Consider the following 7,546-nt stretch of genomic DNA (forward strand, 5'->3'; position numbering starts at 1 on the left):
GTGTCAAAAAGAAAGAATTCCAAAATTGCACATTTAGTAGTTTTTACGAATAATTTTTTATTTTTTTTAAATTCGGTTCCTTACTCTATGTACAATAAAGGTTCAAAAATCGATAAAAATGCAAAAACGATACTGAATTCATTAATAGATACTGTGGAAAAATTTTCAAGTTTTTGCCCATTTTTCATTGATATATGTAAGTATTTCTTTTATCTTTGCTGTAATGACGAAGATATTACATTATGCAAATGTTCACTTTAATTGAATTTGATTTTTTACACTAGTGACAACCACTTTTACAAATATTTTCGAAATAAAGCCGTCTTTTCTTTAACTTGACATAGTTTTGCATGCCTCAATAAACTTGTTGATTAAATTTAATTTGACTTTTTACCAGGTGGTAACCCTCTTTAAAAATATTTATGAAACAAAGCTTTCTTATGCCTCTTTCAATTGACATTCATATTTATTTAACTTGTGAAAAAATGGGATTTGACATTGAAACAGGTGGCAACGAACTTCGCAATATTTTCAAAATAACTTTTTCTAAAACCTTTTAAAATTGAAAAAAGAAAGCTTTCCTAAATCTAGGGCTGATGATTTCACCCGGGTAATGAGCTACCCGGGTACCCGGGTAGCGGGTGAAGCCCTACCCGGGTATTGAATTACCCGGGTAGCCCGGGTACCCGGGTATTTTATTACCCGGGTAGACCCGGGTGGACCGGGTACCCGGGCAGTATGGTAATTACCCGGGTACCCGGGCACCCGAAAAAATCTGGAGAGGTGAAAATTAAACGCATTTACGATTATATAACGCAAACGAACGTACATAGGGAAAATCTATAAGAATCTTCCATACCATATGGGGAAATATTATAATATACAACACATACATTGCACTTGACAAATCCGTCATTCATCACACAAGCGTACTTCCAAACCCAGCTTGTTTTAGGCATGTCTAAAATATTAATATTTACGAAGTTGGTAATGCACGTACAGATATCGGATCGGGAACAAATAAAATTATTGAGACACACCCACCTGCGAATCTAAACGATGACCGACAGTTGAGGTAATTTTTGTGTTGGAATGAAAAAAATTTTAAAATTTCTTCCACAATTATTTCACAACAATACGTTCATCAACCTACTTCTCGTATTAAGGAAACTTCATTAAATAATTGTGTTTTTAAAAGCTTTAAATATTATGTGAAAAGAAACTATAATTTGAACAAGCTGATACAATAAAAGTACAAAATCTTTAGGTGAATGAATAGCATAAGGCTTTGTCACCTTACTTTTTGTACCAGTGGCCTACCACAGGGTTTAGTTCTTATATAATTCCCAATGAGAACGTTCTCGTCAGTTTTGTTCTCATTTTGGTTTTGGTTTTGACGCGTTCTTGGGAACAAAACTACGACAATGGCATTTAGTTTCGATCATACATTTCGTTCTCAGTCCCTGTTTTAAAATATTAATATTTAATATTCTTTAAAATATACATACATACATACATATGTACACATGCATGTATGTATATGCATTTACAAAAATTAGAAGTTTGAATTTAAGTACAGAAACTAATGTTTTAATTTACTTTTCTTGTCTCCGTCTACTCAGGCAAGCGGTTAGGTGTACATAGTCGCGTACACTCTAGACATAAAAAAATAATTATAAAAAAAAATTTTCTCACTGAAAAAATATTTATCCTCACCAAAAAGATTATACAAGAAGCTTTATGTCGCATTACCCGGGTGTTTTCGTTTAACCGGCACCAACATATGTATATTACCCGGGTACCCGGGCAAATCGGGTAATACCCGACTACCCGGGTAATAAAAGCCCCGGGTAATACCCGGGTAATCGGGTACCCGGTTACCCGGGCATTACCCGAATTACCCGGGCACCCGGGTAATACCCGGGTAACCGGGTACCCGGGTATCATCAGCCCTACCTAAATCTCACACACGCACTCGTAAACTCTGACATTTATAATATTAGTGGGATTTAATTTAACTTGTAATTAAGGGTATTTTTGCTAAATACAACTTTCGTGAAACCTAAATATTTTATTTAACTTGTTAATTCAATTGATTTTGAATTTCGCACCAGGTGGCAGCTCTCTTTATTATTAAAAATAATATTTTTGAAAATAAGGTATTATTTTTACATAAAGCTTTCTTAAACCTCTCTAATTTGATACCCATACTAAAATACTGCGTTTAGCTTGTTAATAAATAGATTTTAATTTTTCTAGTAAATCGTTTTCAAACACATTTGTTTGTTGTAATATTTTATTTAACTTTATTTATTTTTACCTAAACCCATATTTTATTTAAGGTTATAACAAAAATCTATATCTAGAAATATTTTATTATGGCAAGGAAACTTATAACCTATTTCCACCAAAGGCTTAACTGCAGTTAAGAGCTCAGAGAAGTTCAAATAATTCCAAAATGGGGTTATCGGCAAGGTTTTTTTTTTAAGTTTTGCTTTTTTCCTTTCGCTTGCTTCTACCCAATTAACCCCTTCGAGTTGTAATCTTCGTTTTTCAAACGGCCTAAACTGCAGTTAAGGCTTGGTGTAAATCAACTATTAGTTTTTATCTCTGTGGAGAAAACAATATCTCTTTTATAAAACCCATTATGACTTATTCATTACTTCGTTAATATGACTATAGTCAAAAATCTAAGGCGTTACACAGGGTCGATCTAAGCATAAACAACCATAAAGAACATCACACAAATAAAGATATATCAAAAGCACGCAAGCAACCAAACCCTAAAGTAGTAAAAGTTCAAAAGAACTGGTTTCATAAAATAAAAACGAATATTTCATCGGTTGCTAAAAATGCAAATTAACGTCAATGCCTGTTCGCTGTCATTTGTTTTAATTTATTTTGCTTAATTTTTTGTCTTTCTCTTATCAGTTCATTTTGTCTCTGAAGAGTTATTGTTCAGCTCATAAACTTCAATTCACGGTTTTCTTTGGCAGAATCGTAAATCAGCAAAGCGATTTTTTTGGTTTTTTTTTTTTTGTGATTTAAATGACGGTAGCAGTTGGAATTTCATACACAACAACGGAGTAAGCAGAAAATCGTTACTGTACGGCAATGGAAGAACGCACAAAATTCTTTTAGAGATATATACTTAGTAGAGATGGGCGCTGGATATCGATACCCACAGAACTAATTTCAAAATGGCCGGGACGGACGGTATCGGGAAGGACATTAAAAATTTTGTGGGCGGGACAGAACCCAAATCTCTTCTCGACACTCCAGACAAAACGCGCAACCGCCAATAAATTCGGAAAATCTTCCTTAAAACGTTGTATGAAATAAGCACCTTTTTGTTTTATTGAGATAAAAACAAACAGCAAAGCAGCAAAAAAAAATCTATGCCAGATCTTTCAATATCTTTTTTATTATCTACAATTTGGAAAAACGTCAGAATGGGACTTAAAAATTGAATTTCGGAATGGGCGGAATCGGTATTGAATATTTAGTCCCGTGCCCATCTCTAGTATATATTTATACAAGCAGTGTCAAGCGATGCTCTTACCGCCAACATTACCACTTTTTGATGTTCTACGATTGAAAATGGCTCAGGGTCCTTTGTGATACCGCATGAGGTTTGCAGTTATCTCCGTCCCCTATAAACCAGGAGCTCAGAAAAAAGTGCGACCGGACAATGACAGAGAAGATGTTGGATGGTTTTTTCTTCGTTCTCATCCATTCAGCTTCTGCAGTAGTCGCTCCAGGGTGCGCCCACTCTAGCAGCGTGTAGTCCAATTAGACAATGTATGGTGAGAATGCGAATTTCCAGTCTAGTTAGATTAAAAAGAGACTTAGTACATTGTGCGTCTATGGCAATATAACAGATCCGTTTTATTCGCCATCTTTCACTGGCTAATCCAATGAATTTTGCATTCAGTACAAATTTACATGTTCGAATAGGAGTTCCTTGTAGTGTCGCAATGAACAGGTACGCAGAGCGTGGATGCGCGGAAAGTCTCAGCCATTTTAAGAGATCGGTGGCATTGAACAACTGGACTTACATACGGCTGAATTCATGGCTAAGTTAAAACTATGCAGTGTACAAAGGGGTGGTAAAAAAACTGTTAAGCTCTCACCCCGTAGGATTGTTCTATTGGAATAAAAATTATTTTATAATATTTAGAACTGCCTCCAAGCCCATGAAGATTTCCATGTATTTTTTCATGGGTCCTCCAAAAACTCAAAAAAAAAATGCAGTGGTGTGTTTCGATCGAAAAATATTGATTTTCAAAAATTCTTTACCATTTCTACGAAAAAGTGTTTTTTCCCCATATAAGATACATGGAAAGCTTCATGGGCTTTGGAGCAGTTTCACAAAAAAAAATTAGGGCATTTTTTCTATTTATAGCCATTCTAGGGGGTGAGAGCTTAACATTTTTAAACTTATTTTACCCGCATGTATTTTTGAACCAGCCTAGTGCCTATACATAAATGGCAAGAGGGAAATCCAATGGAATTCATACCCAATCGCTGGAGCCCTTCATATCCTTGGACTTAAAGGTACGAACAATATATGTATACCTACTTCCGTAAGATACATCTTTATAGTTCTTGATAGCTACATATTTTAAAATCAACTATCAAAATGCAAAAAAAAAACATTAAATTTGAATTTGTTCCATGCAGGTATAGCTACGGTGACCATATTTATGAGAGCCAAATACGGGACAAAAAATAATTTTTCAATTTGTTCCACAACAGCTTACAGATCTTAAAGCCTTCTTCAATGATTCTAGATGTATTAGCCCTGAAACAGTATCCCTATAGTAACAACACAAATTTGTAGGATAATTTTCTCGCGATTTTTACCCCGTGAAATCTGTTAAATTTTAGTATAATAAAGTGCAATTTTAAATCGCCAAGGCTTACCATTAATTTCTGGATTTTTTTTTTTGTTGATGGTGTTACGCATTCTTTTCATACAAAGTAAGTGGGTTTGACCATTTTTTTTAAAAGAGAAGCAAACGAGCAGCTCTTTCCACTCGCATTTTATAATACTCAATTTTAATGAGTTACAAAATTGCCAACCAAATTTTTTTCTTAAGATTCTAATTAAAACGATTGAAATTTTTGTGAAACCTTGCAGAATTAATTTTTATAGTTTTTTGCACAAAGTTGAAAAATTTTATTATATGGTTTTTGTTAGGAACAGAACTTTACTTAAATAAAATAAATAATAAACATTAAATAAACCAAGGAAATATAGCCAAAACTTACTAAAATATCGAGCCCTAATTTCTATTTTGGTCACTGTATGTATTCCTCGATTCGAATCACAGGCAGGATAAGAAAATAACTGTTTATGGAGAAGACTGGGATCACTTAAAACTCGTTCATAGGCATGCAGCTCATTAAATGTAAAGGGGTCGAAACACCGAATACGGGACAAATACAGGACATTAAGAGAAATTCAGAACATTTAGCGTCCCGTATAAAATAAATAAATTGCCAGGACAATGGGTCAAAAATGAGGACTGTCCCGTATAATACAGGACGGATGGTCACCGTAGGTATAACCACCACATATGTATGTACATATGTATAAATCACACGAATTTTGCCCATCGCTGCAAATCAGAGATTCAATCGTCGTGCTGTAGTCAAGGCAGCGATTCTTAATATTTGCCACAAATCTTTTTTATACAATTTGGAGCCAGTATTAAAACATTATATTATCTTCTAATCTAAATTAAACATTCTTGCAAGCTAAATACATACATATGTACATATCTGGTACCATATTCGTGTTGAATTAAGTAGCAAGTTTTATCATAAAGCAGTCATCAATTATTATTAATTAATTGATATAGGCAACTGTTGGAAATGAGCGCAGCCTATGCATCATTAATTTCGCCGAAAAAAAAAAGTATAACCCAAAGTGATAACACACAAATGCAAAAACATGTTTCATGTATATATGTATGTATCTTTGTACGTTCGAATTTAGGTCGATATGCTGACAAAAAAAAAAAAAACATAAACACCACCACATTTGCCACGAAGATGTGTGCCATTAATGCAAATTAAGGAAATATATGCAGTCATATGTCGCGAAAAAAAAGTAATGCAACGCACAAATTTTCAAACATATGCCTGGATGTACGTATGTATGTACATATGTATACATACGCACATTAAACCCATATATTTGGTTATACGTATATGTATATCTGCCCGCCCATTTTCGCATGTCATTACCCATTATCATTCATAAATCAAACTTCAAATTGAATACAAACGCAACAAAAATTACAAGTAAATGAAAAGAATCATCGAAGCAGGCAAAACTGGCAGGAACTGGCTGACAGACAGACAGGTAAGGGAGGGCGGCAGTAGAGTACGGCAGTCAACGAGCGAGTGAAATATTTGCATCAACTTTTCTCCGCAGCGGCAGCGGCAGAGGTGAATGAATGAATGAATATTCAAAATTTTCAATAAAGCTGGCCGCAACAACAATGTTATAACAAAAAAAACAACAACAGCAGGGCAACGAAGAGACAATGCGCCGCGCTGAAGCGTGAAGAAAGTAGCGAGACAACCAAAAGGGCGTTAACGCCAAATTTTCCAAATAAGTGTAAGTGTAAAGCATACGAAGCAGCTTGAAACCCATAAAAAAGTTACTGGCGCACTTTCAGGCGTAAAATTCCCAAAAAAACAAAAAACAACAGAATCGTAGAGAATCAAAAACAAGGAAGTCATCATCATCATCATAATCACGCACCATAAGGCAGGCGGCGGAAGCGCACACCAACCAACACACACACACACACACACACACCTCGAATTTGTGTAAAACAAGGATGGCAAGGACACCCCTAGCGCCTTTGCTGCAGCCAAAAAAAATCAGGCACATGTTCCGCTCGTCGCTCGAACGAGCGGCGAACAATGTAAACGTTGCGAGTTTGCGAGGTAAAAGGGGGAAATTTTTCACCGAGAAAAGGGTGAGATAACAATTTTGAAATTTTTTAGTAATAGTGACATAAGAATTATCAGCTAAAGGGCGCACCCCTTTTTGCATACAGCCGCACGCACACACATTCACCAGCACACACATATGTATGTATGAGCCCTCCATTGGCTATTGTTGTTGGTGTGCGTGAGCACCTAATAAAAAAGTTATGAATAAATTAAAATCAAAATAAGCGCCGAGCAAAACTACATACATAGTCCGCCGCATTGCCAACAACTTAGCTGAAAAAAAGGGTGCGCGCTGCTGCACCGCTCATTGTTGCTCATTTTAACGGTCGCCTGTCAAACTATTAAATTCATATTAAGTGAATCAAAATATCTGCAGGCACTGCGGCACACACTTGCTTATACATATATGTATCTTTGTATATAAGTAGGTAAGCTAAAGCCGGGAGAGGTCCTTACGCAAAGTGGCGAGTGGCGAATCAAGTGGCTTTCGTTTTGAAATTATGTTGTCAAAAGAATACAAAAACAAAACCAAACCAAACCAAAAAATGCTATCAGGTTGATGCGTGAAATG

Source organism: Rhagoletis pomonella, unplaced genomic scaffold, assembly GCF_013731165.1.
Source record: "Rhagoletis pomonella isolate Grant_MI unplaced genomic scaffold, Rhpom_1.0 Rhpom_scaffold_00006, whole genome shotgun sequence".
NCBI classification, from domain to species: domain Eukaryota; kingdom Metazoa; phylum Arthropoda; class Insecta; order Diptera; family Tephritidae; genus Rhagoletis; species Rhagoletis pomonella.